The following is a 21,684-nucleotide window of genomic DNA, read 5'->3' as shown; positions in this document are numbered from 1 at the left end:
TGAGTTGGTGCTGGCCTCCCGTCAAAGCCGCTGTGACTTCAGTCTGCGAGACACTCTCATTAAGTGCACTACCAAAATGAAATATGCAAATTTCATTTTGTTACTTTGCTTCTCTGGCTCTTTGTCATTTTTTTTTTTTAACGCCAGCCCTAAGATATTGTGGATGAGAGTTTTAATTATCATATGTGGAGGAATAAAATACCCCTACAGCCAACCGATGCCCCAGATAGAGGCTCTTCATTAAAGCAGTGTGTACCAACATCACAACAGACTAAATGTTTACAGGCCTGATGTTTAAAGCCAAACCCCAGAATTCCCACAAAGGTAAGAAGTAACTGCCTGTGAATATCTGAAAGGACAGTACAAGTTATCTTTTGGCATTTTGCACCATTAGGTGCTTTTCCACTGCAGAGATGGCAGGAACTAACAGGCTGCTTTATGTAGAGCTACACTCTAACAGGAGAATACCACCAAAATGGAACCCTGTCAAATCAGGGCTGTTCCTGTAAACAGCTGCACCGCCTTGTGCCTTTAAGCCCAAATTTCCCACAGTCATCAAATAGCTTCTATTCAAAGTGGTGAGATGGACTGTAGTTTGACACATTAGCTGGAGGGGTCATGTTGTTTATGTCAGCTCGTGTTTTCTTGTATTAAAAGTTTTCTTTCACAAAGAAGTACAACATGTAACCACTTAAAGGTCTTACAGCTCTTACCACAGTAATGGTAAGAGCCAAGGGAAACAAGTTTGGACTTGTTGATCTAATACAAACCCTTATAAGAGAGGAACTGGAAGAGGCAATGAATAAACTGGATCTACAGCTGGAGTCTAAAAAAAAATGTGCTTGATGGCTGCAAAGAAAGAAAACAGAGAACGAGAAGCTGAAGAATACTGAAAGGTTTGCAGACCTCCAGCAGATGGTTTAAAACCTGAAAGCTCTGCCTGGATAAATGTGGAAAAGTGAAAGCCTGCAGAATCCTGCACGGCTTCAGGCGGACACTGAGCCAGTTCAGGAAAAAGGTCAGATCCTAGGCCAGTGATCATAAGACTTTACAGGCACTGCACAAGCATGTAAGAACATTTGAGAAGAAGAAACCGATGATTTAAGAGGATGGAAGCAGCAGAAACAAGAGCTCAGGTCTGTGAAGGTCAGACCTCAAGTATCCACATTTAATAAGAGAAATAGAATATTTAGAATTGCTTACTTAACATTAAAACTATTGCATTTACCAGTTGAGTCAAACTGGATGAACAGTATTACACTGTATTAGCTTCCTGTGTTACGTTAATTATGCTTAATAGCGTCACTGCTGAGTCCACCTGCGACCACTCCATGGTCTGAAGAGGCAATCATGGAGGTTGTTCTGTGTGTTCTTGAGAGAGACACACAAAGGGCTTCAGTCATCATCAACAACAAACCCCTTAATTAGGCTGATTTTATGTTATAATTGTGTTTTAAGTGAAAAAAGACATTATTGCTCCAGATCGTCTGTTTAACTCTGAGCTCAGCTCAGTTTAAAGTCCAGCACCAGCCTGCCTGCTCTCCTGTTTCTGAGGTCCTGGAGCAGGAAGTGTTCTGGCCAGTTAGTGCCTCGGCCAAGCCCTCCTGATTAATACAGCCGGCCATTGCCCTCTGATTGGGGCGCTGGAGAATAAGGAGCACGGACGTATAAATGACTAAATTGGCCGGCTTCCCAGCAGTTCCGGCTTTACAAGAGCACGCAGACACTCAGGAGAATGGCTGTGACATGGCCAGCTCCTTATTCCTCCACCCTCTCTCCGTCGTCTCTCCTTACTTCCCCTGCCAGACCAGCTCATCCTCTGACGATGTCATATAAGGCTGTGAAACCTGAGCCAGGAGTGCACCGTTTGAATGGAAGCACGTCTTCAGCAAGCAGAGCAACTTTTTGCCTTTGTTATCAAGCAGAAGTGCTGGTGGCAATTTTCTCACTCCGTCTCCCTCCAGACAGGAGCAGCTCTGAGGATTTCTTACAGCTTCTGGATAAGCTGGGAGAGCAGCACAATAACATCCTATCATTTCAATCTGATTTAATGTATACGTCTTCTACATATAATGCTAAATCTAAAGACACATTGTAAGCATGTTTCATGACTCTTAGCATGCCGATTATGATGCAGCATCCTTTTAAACACCAGTGTCCTGCCCCACATGAAATCAGCGTAAGCAAATGGTCTTTACTGCATGCAGATTTCAGGTCTAATTGGGCATTCACTGCTGACTCATTAGCACAAGTGCCACTTAAGCAAACACCTTCATTTTGTAGCCACTTGATATGAATCACACCACATGCCACTGACTCCATCTCTCTGGGGATTTGCATCTGAATACGAGCATTGTGTCTGCTGTCAAAGGGCTGCACGCAGGTCTGACACTGGAGGGATGCACAGGTATTGGCAGTCCCCTTTGCACAAGAAAAAAAAACATGCCCTAAAGGGTGGAGAAAAGATGGAGACAATCATGTTTTCAGCCCTTTTCTGCTGCTTTACAGCCTCACAAAGCCAGCTCAGTTTTCACAATGTGATTACAGTCTGGAAAAGCAACTGCTTGGTAGCATGAAAACTTCACCAGCAGCCTCTCATATCTACACTGTAAGCAGACGAGAAGAGCCGGCCTGCTCCACCGATGAAGCTGCAACAACATTACTTTGTTTGTAACATCAATAAACAGAGCGAGAACTGACCGATCCTCATCTAAATATTGTCATTAGAGGCACACAGCGCTGCTTACTTTAAGAAGGAAACTGTACACAAGATGTCTCAGCCACATGTTCGGGGTTTGAGCGATAATCTGTGTTCACCGATTTCCAGAGATCCAGGAACAAGAGGTCACAAACTAACACCTGGATCCTTCCAGGGTTCCTGAACAAAGCTCCTAAAAAGTTCCTGAGGTCTTTCAAAGCTGTCAGTGGGTGAGAAACGTTGCCAAATCATTGCCGGGAGACATCGAGACACCCTCACATTTACAGTTACGGCCAATTTGAACAGACCTTATTAAGACATAAAAGTTTGCTTAACTAACTACATGAGTGTTTAGAGGGAAAGGCAGGTGCAGACTCAGACTGCAAGCCCTAAGCTTTACCTGTATTTGGATAAACCTGGAGTTAGGGTGGACTTTCAAAATACTTTTTAGGGGACCTTTTTTGTAATGATCTTTTCAAGGTCACTTACATAACTGTGGTTTTTGTTGTTTTTGTTGTGTCCTGCAGGCATTGAATGAACTGGACTGTAAGCCTGGTATCACCAAAAGGTATATGAACAGGCTAATGTTTAAGGTTATGAATGTGTGTATTTTTACACAAACCATAAATCTTAGCCAGGCACGTTTTTAATGACTAATTAAAGTCGCTGGTTTTAACAGTTACAGAGAGAATTATGGCCAAACAACCACACCTGCAGCAGTGAAAACACCGAAACAAGACTTTAAAGGTAGGGTAGGAGATTTCATTCTGATGCACTTTTTGTTAAATTAGTGTAACTTCTCTTTACAATCCGATAGCAACCGATTAGTTCGGCAGTTTCGCATTAAAACGAAGAATATGAATCATCTGTGGAAGCTATAAAACACTAAAAACATCAGCCAATCCTCCGGGTGGACCCTGCGCGGAGTATTGGCTGGTTGGAAGTCACAGACCGCAGCTCGTCTTCACGTAATGCACGTCCATGTGATTGGGAGGCGTGGCTTCGGGGTGAGCTCCGAGAGAAAGGGGCGTGTGTTTACTTTCCAAATCTGGCTGACTCAGCTTTCAAAATCTCCTGCCCTACCTTTTATACTGAGCTACATAAAGAAAACAGAGAAATCTGCACACTATTACTGCCTTGGTAACTCTCTGAGAAGGGTCAAACCAATGCAGGAATAAGACCTGCAGCCATTGTTACTGCCAGAAGAAACTGCAAGAGAAAACAACACAATTAGCCGTGTTTAAAGTGTGGAGGTGAGGCACAACCTGGACTCCTGGTAAAGCTAAGAGTCCACAGCATCAGGTCAGAGCTCTTCTGTTTTAATAGACAAATCACACAAATAGATGTAAAGGCGCACACTTGCAGATTGCCTCCATTTAAAGGCCTTTTTTTGCCACTTGGTTGTAATCCAGTGTTAGGTAAGGGTTAAAGATGTTGCATAATCTGACAAACCCTTAGTCTGAGGCCCAGTGCGGCCTTTCCTACAGCTGTGACCTCTTCATACACATAACTTGATGACCTCAGGTCTCAATGTCATGAGATGTCATCTGCCTCACCTGCGAAGTAAAAAACGTATGAAGATGAGTTCGCATATGCCTGGAGGAGCCAAGTAAAAGTCTGATGGAAGTAACTCTGCATCCACTTATTTCTTTAAGTAAACTTTGGGTTTGAAGCTCCGGCCAGAGAAGCTTTCTTTCAAGAGGACACTACTCTGGATTTGGCTGCGTATTCTGACAACACTCATTCTCTCTCATACACATGACACCCTGATACTCCTGCTCCTCTTCTCCTGTTTCAGCTCTCTCCTTCCTCGTTCTCTCTCCTCTCCTTAACAGCTCGGCCTGCTGTCTTCCCAAGGAGCTGCATATGGCCTCGCAGAAAGCCTCGCTACACGTCCACGAGATGCTGCCACAGATGGTAAATAGCCTGTCCCCGTCTTTCTCTTCCTCCCCACAGTGCCCACATTCCATCCCTCTGGGCTTCAGAGGGGGGGAAAAAACAGAAAAGAGAAGTGTGTTGCACGTTTGCCCGAAGTGGGACGACATGTTTTTAGAGTGAGCAGAAAAAAAAAAATGCTGCAGCATCCCGTCCATTAGACCAGTACACATCAGCACCCACACTTCACCACCACAACGGAAATGCTACCTATTAGCAGAGAGGGGGGTGGTGGTGGAAACAGAGGGGGGTTTACAGTGCTGACGTTGTTTCAAGCTGAAGGCAACACTTTGTGCATGTGCGTGTCTGCAGGTTTTGCAACACACACTCTGCCTTTTTCCCGCTACTTCCTCTCCATCCCCAGAGTCTCTCGTCACATCCTCCCCACGAGAGACGCACTGATACCCAGGTGGACCATCCACTTTCAAGCTGTCATGCCAGCATGACAACCTTTCTCCTTCACACACACACACACACACACACACACACTAAAAACACACAACAAACACACACACAACTCCAATCTGTCCTATAAAGGCACAACACGCATGCACATCTGCATACCGCCTTTACAGTGTTCTGTGTAAGGATACTATTCATGGCATGCTCATCCACACACACACACGCACACGCTAGCAGGAGGAGAAGGGAGGGAGGGGTGATGATGATAAGGGATGCAGGACAGAATAAAGAGCGATCGCAGTCTTCCTCTTACCTTCCAGGAGGAAACAGCTCACCTGGATGCCTCTGAAGAGCAGACAGAACGCATTCAGGCCAAGCTCTCTCCCTGCAAACCAGCTCAAAACATCTCCCTCCCTCACTCTCCTTTCCCTCTCTTCCGCTCCCTTTGCAAGCTGGAAACGATGAGATTGTACTATAAGCAGAGGGTGCATTGAGAGGAGGGGAGGAGGAGGAGGAGGAAATCCGAGGCAGCAGAGGGTATTAGGAGGCTGCGTTGTTTCTGGCCGAACGCCCTGAGAGACTGCGCGCTCGCAGCTCAAAGGGGAGAAGGGGTGGGTGTCGGGGGGTTAGAAACAGGAGCTATACAGCAGATGGGAGAGAAACGACATGACCGGGAGGACATCCTGAAACCCTAGAGGACCCCGCTCTGCTCAGAGATGGTACAGCCCAGAGGAGTTTAAGGAAGCAAATAGTGTCTACAGCAGCAGCAGCGGCAGGCTAGAGACTGATGCAGGCACGACATGGGAGTGTGTGAAGCTAAGCCGAGCTAGGCTAAAGGCTGCTGGATAGTCAGCTACAACAGCACAGACTGATGTCATCTGGGTGCTATTAGATGTTATTTCTCCAAATACTGCAGCAGAGTAGTACTTCTGCTAGCTCTAGCTAGCAGAAGTGTAACCTTCAAGCAGCTACGGGAGAAATGTAATCCCAATATAGAGCGATATAGAGTCCTGTACACCTCTATGGAAACAGTTAAATTATGGCTAAATGTAGACAGAAAAGCAGCAGTGGCATACATAAATCTGCTGTATGAACGCCTGCAGATCACCCACAAACTCCCTGAGTGTCTGTGATGTGACTGTAAGGTGCCAGGAAGTACATCATGGCTTCCTAGAGCCTTGAGGAGTGTACATTTATTTTGTTTTTCCTGTTTGGGGATGACCATCAAACACACCCCAGACCTTGACTCCTGGAATCTTTCTGACATTGTGAAGCTTTGTGCTCCTGGTCAGCAGTGATGAGTACGTCCACGAACCACGAAGCAGCTGCAGAGTAAAAGAAGGATGTGCTGAAATAAGTGTGACTTAAAGACTTAAAGGATCTAGTGCTAACATCTTGGCGCCAGATACACAAGTCCAGGAGGCTGCGACGGCACGCGAATGACCATCGGTCTATATACTTCTGTCACATGTGTGACAGAATGTGCGTCAGACCTCCACACACACACACTCCACCCCGTCAGCTATTCTTAAAGCTATTCTTAAAATGTTACATCATCGTTGTAAATGCAGCCGTCTGCAGCTTCTATCCTGCCAATTACTGCATATACTGTATGTAGTGTCACGGGGAGCACCGAACTGTTGACTGGGACTGGCCTTATGACACCCGCCAGCTGTCGCCATGGTAACCCATGCTTTGTGGTCCAGGACCATCACATCAGGAATTAATTGTGGATGTTCCTCCACTGAATTCTTACCAGTGCAGCCTAAGACGCTGTCACAGTAAAGAAACTTGCTTATATAACCTGCTCGGCTTCTATTTCTGTGCCTTGTTTTTAAAACACACACACACACACACACACAGGGGGCCAATTTAAAAGCCTTTAACACAACACACAACTTGACATGCTCTCTGTTCGACATAAACATTAAATCACTCAGACAGACAGATGATAAATAATAAAGGCTGCTGAAAGCGCATGTATCCATCCATACATACATAATGCTTTTTAGAATATTGATCACGCTGCTGATTGCAGTCATACGGTGCATGCTGTCATCTAAAAATATAAAACCATAACAGTCATCACTCTTACTTTACTACACAGCACGCTTCTAAAAAAGCATAGCTTTGGTGAGAGGCTCTTATTTTGAAAAATCTGCAAAAAAACAGCACTGAAAGCAGGAGATGGGAATGTTTTCTGTCATGAATATAGCAGCGGACATTGCAACACAATCACATCTGAAATTATCTCAAGATCTGTGAATTTATTTAGAAGGAAAGAAGGTCAGGCAGCTCTTCCATTATTTTATGTCGCTCCCTCCTCACAACTCATATCAGATAATGACTTACCACCGATGTGGAAAAGTTGTTGCCCAGGTCTGGTCTGTGGCATCAAATTGCACAATCATGACCCCGAGCACCAGGAAGCAGTCGCTGGTTTTAACAGTTACAGAGAGATTTATGGCCACACAACCACACCTGAGGCAGTGAAACAAGACTTTAATACTGAGCTACACAAAGAAAACAGAGAAGTCTGCACACTATTACTGCCTTACTCTCTGAAGGGGGTCAAACCAATGCAGGAATAAGACCTGCAGTAACATCCGGCTGCCTGATATACTGCAGGACAGATTGAGAGGTCTGGAGTCTGAACATGAGGACCTTTAGAGACACAAAAAGCCCTATTAGGCAGGAACACACACAACAGTTCAGCAACACTACAGAGAGGACGTGAGTGGATTGTTGTTGTTTTTTTTTTTCCTGCCATGTCTCTAAACAACCACTAGGTGAAGACAGATGAATGTATGAACAAACACTGAGAGTGACACCAGTGAGAGCCTGACTCAAACCTCCACAACCTGTTTTACTAAATCCATCCATCCTGTCCACAGAGGAGACGCTGCCTCCCCAATCATGTCACGCTCCATCACACCACAAAATACACAATCATCAGATAGGACAGAATTTTGTTCACATCCCCTCTCAGACCCGCTCCCTCCTCCATCACAGCTTCCCTTGCTGGCTCTTTCTCTCTGTCATGGATGACCTTGACTGACAGGCTTGTTGCTACAGGAACCACACCATGTCTATTGTGTCACAGTGAGGCAGGAAGGTGTGAAATCCACAATAAGATGGCTCAGATTGGATCTGAACCACAGTCTGCAATCAGTTAAAACCATAACAGAGATTATTTGCATTTTAACAGGGTTTTACACCACACCACACACAGGTTAAATGTGTGTGAGGGAGTGGCAGTGAGTTGTAGTGATGGCGGGGGTCATTCATTATTTAGTGTTGCACACAAAATGAACTCTGGTGAAACATACACACACTCATACATACACATAAAGGCCACAGGGTGAGGGGTCTATCAGTGGGGTGGGAGGTGAGACTGGGGACTGCTGGATGATGGGAAATGAGAGCTAGATAGACAGGTGTTCTGCTAGCATAACACAGCCAATGTTCATCATATGTTCATTTAAACACTCACAACAGTTGTAAGCAGAGTGTGAAAGAATGCCCAAAAGCATGTGGATAAGCTGCACAGGATTAGGGTCCAATCAAAGAAAGACTTTATATATGTGGCAAGTCCAGAGCAAAAACTGCAATTCCTCTAATGGCCACTCGGCGGTGGTCATAGTGTTAAATGGGTCTGCTTTTATATCCCAATTTCTATTACTAAAAACAAGCAACCTACAAAAGTGCTATTTTAAGATCACACAAAAAAATATTTTTCCTGAGGTCTAAAAAGATCTGTATCCATATAGACTGTTTTTGGCATGACTTTGTGACATATTAAGCACAAAAACCTCTATTGCCTGGTATGAGATGAGAGTGAAAAATTGCAATACGGACATAAAAGGAGAAGAAGGAGAGAAGGGTCCAGAAAACTATGGTGAACATGTATGTAATCCAAGGATCAATCTTTCACAATATGTACTTTGACTTAATATGACTTTATGACTGTAAATAATGTTGTGTGTCCTTATTATATCATTTCGTAAATCATAGGAATAAAACTTCTTCATGGTGCCACGATGCAACTAAAGTGTGCAAACAGGCCTCGAACTGCACACACACAGTCCCCTCTCTGATATGTCAGACACTACTGAACAGCTCCATTTGTGCTCAGTCACACAAACACTGGTCACTGGCTGGGTATAAAAATGAAAATGACACACTGGGTTTCATGCACAGGCATGCCAGAATGCTTAATAACATAATTATGGGTAAATGGTGACCACAGTCTATTGTTGCCTCTGAGTGAGTCCAACACCACAAATACACCAATACATCTGAGGATTTTGTGCCACGACTGATGACTACGTGACTTTGGATTCTCCCCGTCTGCCACAGACCTACATCAGCCTCATAATAGGATTCATTCAGCCGAGTCACATGATCCCGGAGGCTAAGTGCTGATCCACATCCGTGACCTCGAATAACTGATATGCTGTACTGATACTTCTCTGTCTGACCTGGATACTCTGACAAAATATTCCATCCTGACAAATCCACCTGTGAACCCCGACACGTGCTGAACAGCCCGAGCTTCAAACAGACTACAGAATCACACTGTTAATTCACTCAGAGCGGATCCGAAAACAGCGAAGAGCAGGGCTGGATCACAAGACGGTTTGTTTAAAGCCACGCAGAACCTGATTCGTAGGGTCCCAGAAGGGGTTTCACTTTGTGAAAATGTCCTGTATATATTGTGAATACAGGTGGTTTTATCATTGATGAAATGATTTGCTTTGGAGCCAAATGGAAGCCTAAAAAGCGCCTTTGTGGTCAGCCATCTTTTCCTGGTTGGGGCCAAGCGTACGCACAATACAAGCAGCAGGGTGAGCCGAGGACATGTGATGAAACCTGACTGCTAATGTGTACAGTGTCATTAGGATGTGAGCTAGCAGCTGCACCGGTACACTAGATTTGTGGGACTTTGTGTGGTTTATTGAAGTAATTTAGTAAGTCAGACTTCCTTACATTAGAATAAACTGTACATGTAGCCTCATAAAGCTGCAACAGTGGCACTAAATGCACTTATTAAGGCAAGAACTGCAGTTTATGTCATCGTCTTTTGTTTTGTATCCTCTTAATTATACAGCAAAGGTGGAGATAAGACACATTCTAATGGACAATACGTACTAAGGTTTTTGTTTGTTGGCACAACAACTAACACGCTAAATTTGAACATCTTTTTAAACATAAAGGCTCTTTGAAGACCAAATTCTGTCTCTGACATAGAACAAAACTTTTCAGCTTTAGAGCCGGTCTGCTCTTGGTGGTCACTCGCCACCATATTGCATTATACCAAGTGTTATTGTCCTCAGCACTGGCGAACACATTGGAGATGACATCACTCCTGACCCACCCTGCAACTGCACAGTAAGACTTAACACTAACATGTCAGCGGGAGCCTGGACCAGTGCAGATGTTTATCTATGAGGACGCGTTCCAGTTGTGAGAACAGGAAATGCAGCGAATAAAGCATGAAGCCGAGGGTCGGCCCGCTCTGTGTGTGGACCCTCTGTCTGAATGTCAGGCCTTTTTCTGTCATGCCTTCCAACCATGACACCGCTTAATGTGAGAGCAGGCTGCTAATGTGAAGGGCAATGTCATGTTTCTGTGCCTCCCACAAGTCCTGAAATACTTGAACGCAGTCATGAACAGAGATGCAGACTATTCCAGACCAGATTCAGGTACTGAGGGTGCACACAGACTGGAAGGAGAAACTCATTTTGAAGTCGGCATCGCGCTCAGCTCTGTGATGCACCGAGATCCTTAAATTACCATCATGCACACTCCCTGGATCCTTTTTTTTTTTATAATTATTTCAAAGAAAAAAAACACAGATGCCGTTAGAGCCATTGATCACCTGTGAGATTTATAGTCCCTTTAATCAATGAATTATTTCAATAATCAATGGATGAATCAAAATAAGTATAAAGTGATCAAGGTCACCACAAAGTTTTCATATGATCGAGGTTAAATCAGAACTAGGAGTGAGATCAGAGCAGCAGGATCCACCTCAGGTGTCCATTAAAATGAATCCAGCGTGTTCACACTCAGAGCTGAATCATACCTCACGCTGCCTTCATGGGATAATTGGCTGCAGACCCTGCATGGGCACAGGCCCGCCAAGTTACCAAACACATTTCATCACATTCCCCAACTATACAGACGTTGTGAGGAAGCAAAACGCGGCCTGTTCCTGACCTTGAACCCTCCTCTGCGGAGAAGAAAAACTCCACTCAACCCAGCAGCACGTACCTCTTGGAGAAAAGCAACGATCGATGGACAGGGACAAAAGCGAATAATGCCGCAGAAGCACCATATCCACTTAATGCTGGCCATGACGGAGAACTGAATGACCTAGAGCGGACGAGGCTCCCAGCTGCTGTGCTTAGCGCTCCAGCTGTTTATATGGGTTTCTGTGTCTGTTTTATGTGCGCATGTGTGTGTTTGTGTGTTTGTGCGTGCGGACTAATGTTCAGCGATATTCACACCCCTGCCTGGCCTAAATTCCCCTTGAACTCGCATCTGTGTGCCATCCTCCGCTCCCCGCTGTCAGCGTTAGGATTTAGGATCCTGCTGATGCCCCTCCATCGCTCCGTCATTGTTATTCTGCGGTGCGCTTCACATCGCCTGCCACCTCTGGGCCCCCACAGATCAATAGCAGAGCAGACCAAATCAGAAATAAAACCGTTTATTAGAAGCAAAGCCCAGCCATGCAATTAATTTAAGACTAATTCATAAAACAACAGGCCGGCCGGCCGGCGGCCCGAGCAGATGAGCTTTCAGACAATTACTTCTTCATAGTGGTGGTCACACAGCTCATCAGTCTGCTGTTTGCTTGCTGTGAGGGATAAACTGCAGCTTTGTGCTGCTGACGAGCATCAGAATGCAAATCAGCAGGACCGTACAACAGCAGCGCGTGAAACTGACACGGCTGCAGCAGAATTTAAAGAAGCACCATAATCCCTATTCAGCACTAAGCGCACGGCTCCAGGCCCTCAGATTAGCACTCGCATTTCACTGTAGCGAACCTGCACAAAGTCTCAGATGTAGCAGTGTGACTTCTAAAGCTGGATTGACCTTGGCTCGATTCTTCACTTGACAGCCTTGGAGCATTTAAGTAAAGGAGGATGGTTAGAGGCAGCGGCGCTGATGAAGGGTTCAGAGAAATGTGGAAACGACTAAAAGCGTCGCTGTAAGCGATGACACACTGACAGGAAAGTGAAGATGGGATTAAGGCTCTGCTTGGCCAGCAGATGGCAATGAGTTTCCTACAGGTCGTTACCATAAGAGTTAAATGTATCCTGAGCTGGAGCTGCTCTCCTGTTCTCATGTCTCAGTCGACACAAACCCTCCAGTAACATCAGAATACTGATGTATCGTTCTACACTGTATCGTTCTATATCATATGTTGAAAATGATGAAAAGATGTCACATTTGTGACTAATAGAGCATATTGGCTGATGTCATCCGATTTGGGGATGGAGGGGGACACAGAGTAGGGCAGACCTTCACTCAGGGGTCCAGGGGTTCAGATACTGCACGCTGCTTTGTTTTCCCTTGTAGTCAGGGTTAAACAATAAAACTACTGGTTAAGGTTAGACATTAAAAACGGGGGGTTGGAGCTGGGTAAAGATCACGATTTTTATCAACACACACACACAATTATAACATTAAAACACTTTTAACAAAGAAAACTCTGATGTTCTCTGAACATGAGAAGACGCAGCCAGAAAACACTCTGTTTACAAGAACTGAGAGTGAAGATCATCTTAAATATTGCTGTACTGTAATGTAACCACCCTGTATCATACCAAGCTACTGTATCATAGGTTCCCACCCTGCTGTGGGTCTGTGCTGGAAGTCATCATAGATCATCAGCAGAGTTAAGCAGTAACAGTAGCAGTCAGTCTGTGGGCCACACTCATTCATGTCCTCTGTATTCCTGATGATAATGTGATGAACCACAGTTTCATGATCCTCCAGTATCATACTAAGTGTTATTGTCCTCAGCACTGGCAAATACATTGGCGATGACATCACTCCTGACCCACCCTGCAACTGCACAGCAAGACTTTTAACACTAACATGTCAGCGGGAGCCTGGACCAGTGCAGATGTTTATCTATGAGGACGCGTTCCAGTTGTAAGAACAGGAAATGCAGCGAATAAAGCATGAAGCCGAGGGTCGGCCCGCTCTGTGTGTGGACCCTCTGTCTGAATGTCAGGCCTTTTTCTGTCATGCCTTCCAACCATGACACCGCCTAATGTGAGAGCAGGCTGCTAATGTGAAGGCCAATGTCATGTTTCTGTGCCTCCCACAAGTCCTGAAATACCTTAACGCAGTCATGAACAGAGATGCAGACTATTCCAGACCAGATTCAGGCACCTGTAGTGATGGACTACACACACACAGGCTGGAAGGAGAAGCTAAGTTTGTAGCTGGTATCGTACACGGCTCCGTGACGCGCTGCATCTCAAACAGCTCCCTGTTAGAGATGCTTGAATCCTCTCTGCTTTGGTAGTGGTAAACGGTGAAAGTGCTTTATCTGGAGTTAGATAAGTGGAGGCTGGAGTTTCCTGCAGATCGCGACGCAGCCACCGGGGGATGAAAGACGCTCTTTGTTGCCAACCCAGATTCAGCAAGAGAGTCTGTCAACAATGCAGCTTTTGCTACTTTCTGCAGCACAGAGGGGGGAAAAAAAAGATTGCTATACGGCCGCCTCCCCTCGTCTGTGGGCTCATTGTGCTGGCGTGTGATGTGCAGCAGCTGATTTCACTGTGTGTATGAGAAGTAGATACAGACACAGTCTGGCAGATAACATGAGACCACAGGAAACATGCTTATCGGCGTGTATATGTTGCTTTAACTCAAACATTTAATGAGACAAGTAGCAGGTTAGCTTAGCAACAAGGCAGCAAACAAAAGTTTGAGTCATAATTTCAAAATAAAATCATAAAGTATAAGTTTAAAATATTAATGTGACTGCTCAAACAAAAAGTCAAGAACAAGACGCAAATGGAACGAAGTCCAGGCTAGCATGTTGCCCACATTTAGTAAGGTCCATCCACAGATCCGTCAACGGCAAACCCTGAGAGACTCTTAAAAGATCACAGCTACAGATGCAGCTCGGGTGATGGCGTGCGTTTCTGAAGTTTGAGTTACAGATGCAAGGAAACCGTTTACACCTGAATCAGATCTGCCATAACACCATCAGCTGTGACAGAAGCACAGCTGAGAACACCACACATGACTGGAGTCCACCGGTTCTGAGCAAACTTCGTGGGGTTTTTGGTCAGAATGTCCAGCGGCGATCTAATAAACAGATCAAATCTCGTTTGTCTGATAGTGGTTATCTGCAGCTTGACTTCCTGTCATGCTGCGTTTGCTCTCTGTGTGTTTGTAGTGCAGCACTTCTCTCTGTGAGTTGTTGTTTGTGTATTACTTTTGTGCCTTCCTGTGCATTTTGTGTTTTTGCACCTCTTTGTTACACTTCATGCTTTTTTTTTTTAGTTGTGTTGCTAGAAGAACACTTTAGAAATCTGGCACCTGATGATGCTTTTTTAAATATGTTCAGCTGTCACTGTCTTTGTGTAGAGTTGCCATGGTTACAGGTGTTAGTCACGGGGCTGACGGAAACGGTACACGCTGTCTGTTTCCCTCCACTCTCTAATGGCAATTAAGCAGGTGGAGGAAATGAAATCTTAATCCTGCCTCAATGTTACAGTCACATCACCCGATGATACAGTTGTACATGTTCTTTGGCCTAATTTAACATTTATCCATTAAATTTAATACACTATGTCATGACGGCCAGCATGACCTGTACACTCTAATCTTTACCTACAACCGCACCCTGTTTATTTTAATGCCTAACCCTAAGTGAAAGTGACATGTGACCGAGGTGATGTCATGACCCCACACACTCCTGGATGGAGGTCTGCTTTAGGCTGGATCCATCACCCATCACCCCTCCCTCCCCAATCTAATGGATTAAATTTCACGGCTATTTGATCTTGATTCTGCCTTGTACAGGGCAGTTTGGCTATGTGGCACTAACAGTTGATATTTATCAGCTGTCTAGAGTGCAGCAATGAGCTCGCTACACCCTAATATCATTATAATCCCAGTATATGTAAACTAACACACACACGCCATGTTAGATTTAACTCGCTGGCTAATTAGCCGTCTATTCATCACGCATTCTGCAGCCATGTCAGCATGTGTTGCAGTGCTGATTACATTTTCTGACTTTTTGTTGTGTGTTGTGTGTGTGTGTGTTGCATGTGTGTGGTGGTCCATGCCCACCAACACATATCATCTCTGTTTACGCTTTGATTTAAATGAGGTCTGAATGAGGAGACGGAGCGTGCCGCCACCATCGTTCAGGGGTGATTAGATGCTTTAATATAGGCACCAGCTGTTCTGCACCATTTCATCAACAGAATCAACATGAGAGCTCCGTGCAGCTTCCCTCCATCCTCACCGGCTTCACTCACACATCCATCCCAGCGCTTACCACAATGCCAAAATAATACATTAAAGAAAAATGATCTGAATATGAAAGTGGTGCTGTGGTCCCTGTAACTCTGACATTCAGCTAATGTGACCATTTTATACTGGCAGAAAAACAACATAAGAGTACAGAAGAGCTCTGGCTTCTTCTTGTGGTAAGGTTCAAGCCTAGTTAGTATAAGATTAAGTACTCTTGGAGAGAAAACTGTAGATACAAAATAAACAGAGTTGTAATGAACAGTGACTGTGTGATTCTTTGTGGTTTTGGACGGATTATCTCTTTAAATCATTTTCTGTGACATTCTAGATGTATTCCATCCATTTTGACTGTCAGCTTATGTGTCGATTGTTGAAATGATCTACTATTACTGATATTACTGATATTAACTAACTATTCTGATCAGAAAATCACCTGATCAATGGCTCTTTCAGGTTTCAGCTTTCAAACCAAGGTCATTTTTGGCATGTGCTAATATTATTCAGCTCAAATTTGACTTCCAAGCCTCGTCTTAAGATTGAAGTCATTTCTCTTCCCTCGTCATGGTGACATGCTTCCAGACTTTGTCTGATTTCAGACATGTTGCACCAGCCGCCGCCATTTTAAAATATTTACTTCTCAGGCGGTCCTGGTCGCTATTACACATGCGCAGAGATTGTGGGTATAAAAACCATTAGTTTAGCGCCAGAGCGTGAAAAAAAAACACCCACATTTCCATTTGTTTTTGTCAGCCTTCAGCTTTCCACCATCCCAGACAGAGTGATCCCGCGTCACCCTCCAATTTCTGGCGTGCTAAAAATGTCCAACTATGAACTCAGGGGTGACACATTCACACATAAGCTTTCACAAACACGCAGAGACTTACACACCGTGACCAAAGTCTGACCCCCTTTTCCTCTAATGGCTGTGCTGAAAGCAGGATCCAAGAGAAGAGTTGGTATTTGTATTCCTCCAAAAGGTCAGAAAGCATGATTTTATTTCTCCTTCCTCCTCCCACTCATGCGGGCCATTCATTAAAGGTAATATTTAGCTTGACATTTCAGGCTGACATCAGTTCTACTGGGGCTCAGCAAGACGAGCGGTGATGGATAAACACAAAGAAAAGGCTGATTTCTGTCCTGCCGTGAGCGTCTGCTTGTCAGTCTGTTCCGCAACTTGGACACTGGTTAATTTATGCTAATCTTTTGCACCTGTACGAGTGTACATCATGACTAATGCTTCTGTCATCCGTCACTGTTTTGGTAAATAATTTAAAAATGATAGGGATATGGATGAATGTGACCTTTTAAAACGAATCAAATCAATGAAACGACTCGCAGCTCTTTTGTTACTGCCTTCATGAACGACCACAAGGCTGCGACATCAACACTGATCCAACAAGGAATGTATATGTCCAACCATATACATGCTTTTAATCCTTAAAGACTTAAAAAATGTGCATTCTTGAGCCTGCACAGTTAAGGTCAGCTTGGGTTCTTCCTGTGGACACTATGGACAAGAGACTAAAGTGCAGGTTTAGGTGCGAACCTTTACTTTAAACTGGTCTGTGTGCTCTCAGAAGCTGAGCATCAGTTTGAACCTGTGCAGCACAGTTTTATATATACATTTATATATTCAGACCCTGCATCATCATCACCACACACTCGCCTCCTCTCTGGCACAGGTATCACTGTGGATAACTTTGCTTCCAAAGTGGGACAACTTCTCCTCTTTAAATGATGTTCTGATGAAATCCAGGTCATCCTCTGACAGGAACAGCCAGTTCTGGCACCTGCTTTCCCCAACATGAGGAGATGTGCCGTATGCCTGTCAGCCCTGTTTGGATCAACCCACCTGTGTGACCATCAGCTTGCCTTACACAAGCTCACATATACAAATAAGCAATGGTACAAACATTGATCTGACATATTCAGTCCCAAAAACACTACCTGGGTTCTGCATATTGGACAATAACATTTCCAAGAAGCCATTGAGCAAGTGTGAAACACCTCCACACAGTTCTCATAATGCATATCATAGCAGGCAATGCAAACATAGATCTGAAGTGAATAGATCAGCACCATTACTCTATACATCCCTAGGGCATCCCTAACATAAAGTAGAGGCCATAGTGGCCCAGTCAGGACTTCCTGGATGCACTGAGAAGTGCAGAATCTTTAAAAACGTACATTCAAACACAGTAGCAGGGTTTGGGCTTCAAGGGGTGTGATGATCATAGACCTTCTGAAGGCCAGAAGAGGTTCAGACATTTAGTCTCACTTCACCTGAAGTCTGCAAGGGTAATGGGCAATCAACATGACTGCCAGCCTTAAAAAAAAACAACATGAACCCACAGCAGAGCCCGTCAGCCTGACTCAGTTATATTCCATTCCATTACCGTCTTACGTCTCATTTCCTTGAATCACCCTCCTCGATCATTTCTCTGGGCGCAGTCAGGCCCCATTTCCTGCCGGTGCACACCACTGACACTGAACCTGCGAGCATATGGGGGGAGCTCTACAGCCTTCAACGTGATGGATGCGGCATCACACGCAACAGCCATCATCACGGCACACTTCCACCACCACCACCACGCCGGCTCCTCTTCTCCATTTGCATTTTAATACCTCAGCAATATTTAATCCATTAGGTTTCCTTCAGGGCCGATTAGCAGAGGGTTAATTAAAGGTGTGATTAGACCACTTGAAATGTATAATGAGATACTATCCCTGCCCCTGTGCTTAATCTCAGGGCCTCATGCTGACCATGATGGCTGAGAGAGCTCATCTCTAAATATACTACATCTCCCACAATTACCTCTTCAGGGCACCGAGGGTGGCGCGAGTGATAGTAGAAGATGCTTTGGTGATTTACAGCGATCGTGCTAATCCTCACATTGCAGAGGACGGGAAAGTTATACCGAGTAAAATTAAATTAGTCCTGAATATGGACTCCTCTCCGGAGGGGAGTGAGCACATTGATGGAGGGGGGGGGGGGGGAGGGGGGCTCTTTGAGTTAGCTTTCAGCTCAGCCAGCCTCCACAGATTGGGAGAATTTCTGACCCAAGCGCTTGCAGGGCTAACACGCACAGATTAGCCAGCAGCTGTCACAAATCAGACTGACGGAGCCAAATAAACACGGCCAGTGGCAACAACTCCGAGCTGTGACAGTCAGTCAGTCAGGATTAGCCACTACAGTGGGAGGCGAACACATGCACACCACTCAAACTTAATGAGTTCACTGACGCTAAAAGGCTAAAATTGTGCTGGTGGAATAGGACAGCAGATCATCCCATGCATCCTAATCTTAAACCCTGCGCTGCATTCCTGACGGCCGCTGCAGGAGGGATGGATGGAGCGGCGGTGATGGAGCTGCTCCTCGACACCACTGCCGGTTATTAGATCCAAAAAATTCAAATGAGGTCAAAGGCAGGAAGACGGAGCTCCAGCAACCATGACTGTACTGTAATAGGAGACGTGTCAATCATGTTGATGTGCCCCAAAATCCTCAGTGGTGCATTTAAGGAGCTCGAGTCAAATAGTAGAGACCAACATTTACAGATAAGGAGCACCATGGTGGTCGTATACACACCCCGCCTCTCCAGCGGCTGCTGACCATGAAGGTGCTTCCTTCTTTTTAAGCCATAAACCTCGCTAACAAGCCATTAACCATTTGTGAGATGCATTTATTTGAGGAGAACCTTAAGGTTTTTTGTTAGATCCGTGTCCCATTTACTAACAATGGAGGGGGCAAGGACCTATACTGCAGCAAGCCACCAGGGGGCAATCAACATGTTTTGGCTTTCGGGAGCTGTCTACAGTCTACGATGTTTTTTTTCTTTTCTTTTAATCTTCATAGTGCAGATGTTTTCGATAAAACTTAGTGATTACAAGCTCAGAGTTGGTGGGGACTGTGTATACGTTTTGTTTTTTTTTTAATTTATTTATTTTTTCCTTATTTTATTCGTGAATAAATATTTCAGCTGTTGAATTATTATGGAATTATTTTCTAGGACAACACATTGCTGCTTTTCAATCACTAGAAAAGTGGTCTAAAAAAAAAGAACTACACTAATAAATAATATGAATAAATTGCTGCAGCACTGTATGCTAAGAAAATTGTTGATCCAAAGGTGTGGAGCCACATCATTAAATGTCAAATGTATTCAGTGCCAACAAAGGTGTCAGCTCAGCACTGTGGTGAGTGTTGCAGCTTAATATTTTAGTTTTATAGACTCCCTCAATTTACTGCTTTGCTCCAGTTTACAGCTCTCATCCAGTTTCCAGTCATGCATCTCCTCCACCCTCGAACTGCAGCAGGTGGTCGGCTATAAGAGCGAACAATGACTCCTACAGTCTGAGCTGCTTGTGGGCGATAAACTCAACATTAATACAAGTTTAATCTATACTTATCAAGTGAAAATCATTCTTAATTCTTAATAAACACAGGAGACCAGACACACACAGACACACAGGATGTAGAATACGTGAGTAACGTTGGCTCTATGTTTCCTTCCACCCTGGTGTCCTCAGCGATAGAAGGGGGGCTGAGGAGTGCTGTTTCTCTGGCAGCAGCATCAAGATGTGGTGCAACCCTACACACACACACATCCGACAGGAAAGAGGAGCATCCAAGGGTATCTATCAATATCTCGTCCAGCACAGGAAAAAGGGGGAGAAAAGAAAAGGAGAGGAGCTCAGAGGTCAAACAAGAGGAGACATCTTGAAGTGATTTTCAAAAACACAGTCAGAACAAAGGTCCAGCCCGGGCCGGCACAGGAGGCTTCTGACTCCCCCTGACGGGGTCCAGTTTTTATATGATGAAGATTCTGACTACAACATTTGGTATGCTTCTCTGATATCACTGATGATCATGGCATTATACAAACTCCCTGCACTGCAGTATGTGGAACAGACTTCACAGGTGTAACTCTGACTGACTAGACTCCATTACACATTCAACAATGTGCTTTAATTATGCAGGTGATCACTATGTCTAAGCAAGAGCAGGAGTCAGAGGTCGCTGCTGACACTGCAGAGCTCCCCCAGGCCCGCTGGATGATGAATTCTCCTGTACAGTAACGCTGCTACAATCAATCAGACACTGATTGTCTCTCCTCCAGGCCCGACGGAAGACTGCTGTAGAGGCTGGCACAGCACCAAGCATACAGCAAAAAACAACAACAAAAAAGAAAATCCCTCAAATTGTTTGGGGTGAAAAATCAGGCGCTCGGCAGGTGTTTCCAGAAGGTCTAGTGTCCTTCTGACCAAGAACTCCTTTCTGAGTCTCATTTTTTAAAATAGAAGATCTTGTGTGAGGAGGGTTTATATTAGAAGCTCAGCCTGAGAAAAAGTGTGAATTCCCAGCTGTGATTACTGACAGACAATTCTCTGAGAAAGATGTTTGAGTGCGACCTCACACACTCTCACTTCCCAGGAGTAAAAACTGAATAAGACATCAAGCGTCTCAGCTGAAGCTCGCTCCTCTGGATCTGATCCTCTGCTAGTTAGCAGGCTGACGTTGTGCCACGAGCTGGAAATGTTGTGTCTGAGTGTGACGTGAGTGTCTGACAATGGCCCTCTGATCACATGTGTTGTGTCTGCAGTTACAGCCTGTGCCGAGCCTTTCTGAGCCTTTTGAGTGGGACAGAATTTGGATGGTTTCTAAGCTGGATACATTCAGACCTATTTTCAAATCCGGCTACTGCAAACATGTGACGTGAGCTCAATCCGGTTCTATCTGGCGTCTTTGCTGTTCTGCAAACTGCTAGGTGCTGCATTATAAAATCCAGACCACGGTAGGACCATGAGCGTGCATGCGTTATTTTTTTATTCGGTCCAAAGTGCAGCCGATTCCTTTGTAGCCATGTTGAAAATAAACTTCGGGAAAATCTTTCGAAGCTCGCTGGATGTTCAGGCACGGCTTTTGTACGCAACCCGGATACTGTCCCCGTGAACCAGGAAGTACAAAGATCTTAGCCGCATTTGTATTCAGTCTTTAGCCTGAGTTCAGTGAATCCCGTGGATCTAGCTGGACGGAAATCAATCCGACTTTAACCAGATTTGCGCTGATCAGATTGAGAAAAAAAAAATAAATCAATCAATCCAGCTAGAGCGGGATACTCCATTGCTGTATT

At 44.8% G+C, this 21,684-nt stretch overlaps 1 protein-coding gene across 2 annotated transcripts in view; it reads right to left on the bottom strand.

Annotated features, from left to right (window-relative positions):
* The window catches only part of cdk14 (cyclin dependent kinase 14), a 140,188-nt gene that overhangs the window by 105,505 nt on the left and 12,999 nt on the right, over window positions 1-21,684 (bottom strand). Inside the window, exon 1 of one of the 2 annotated variants that reach the window (XM_028425957.1) lies at window positions 5,349-5,462. The exons of the other annotated variant lie outside the window; for it this stretch is intronic. The gene's annotated coding sequence lies outside the window, so the exon portion shown is untranslated. Of the gene's footprint in view, window positions 1-5,348; window positions 5,463-21,684 lie in introns of those variants that run through there. 2 annotated transcript variants of the gene reach the window in all.

This window comes from Parambassis ranga, chromosome 16, assembly GCF_900634625.1.
Source record: "Parambassis ranga chromosome 16, fParRan2.1, whole genome shotgun sequence".
In the NCBI taxonomy this organism is placed as follows: Eukaryota; Metazoa; Chordata; class Actinopteri; family Ambassidae; genus Parambassis; species Parambassis ranga.
Note: the sequence above shows the minus strand (reverse complement) of the source record. Positions and strands in the feature narration are given on the sequence as shown.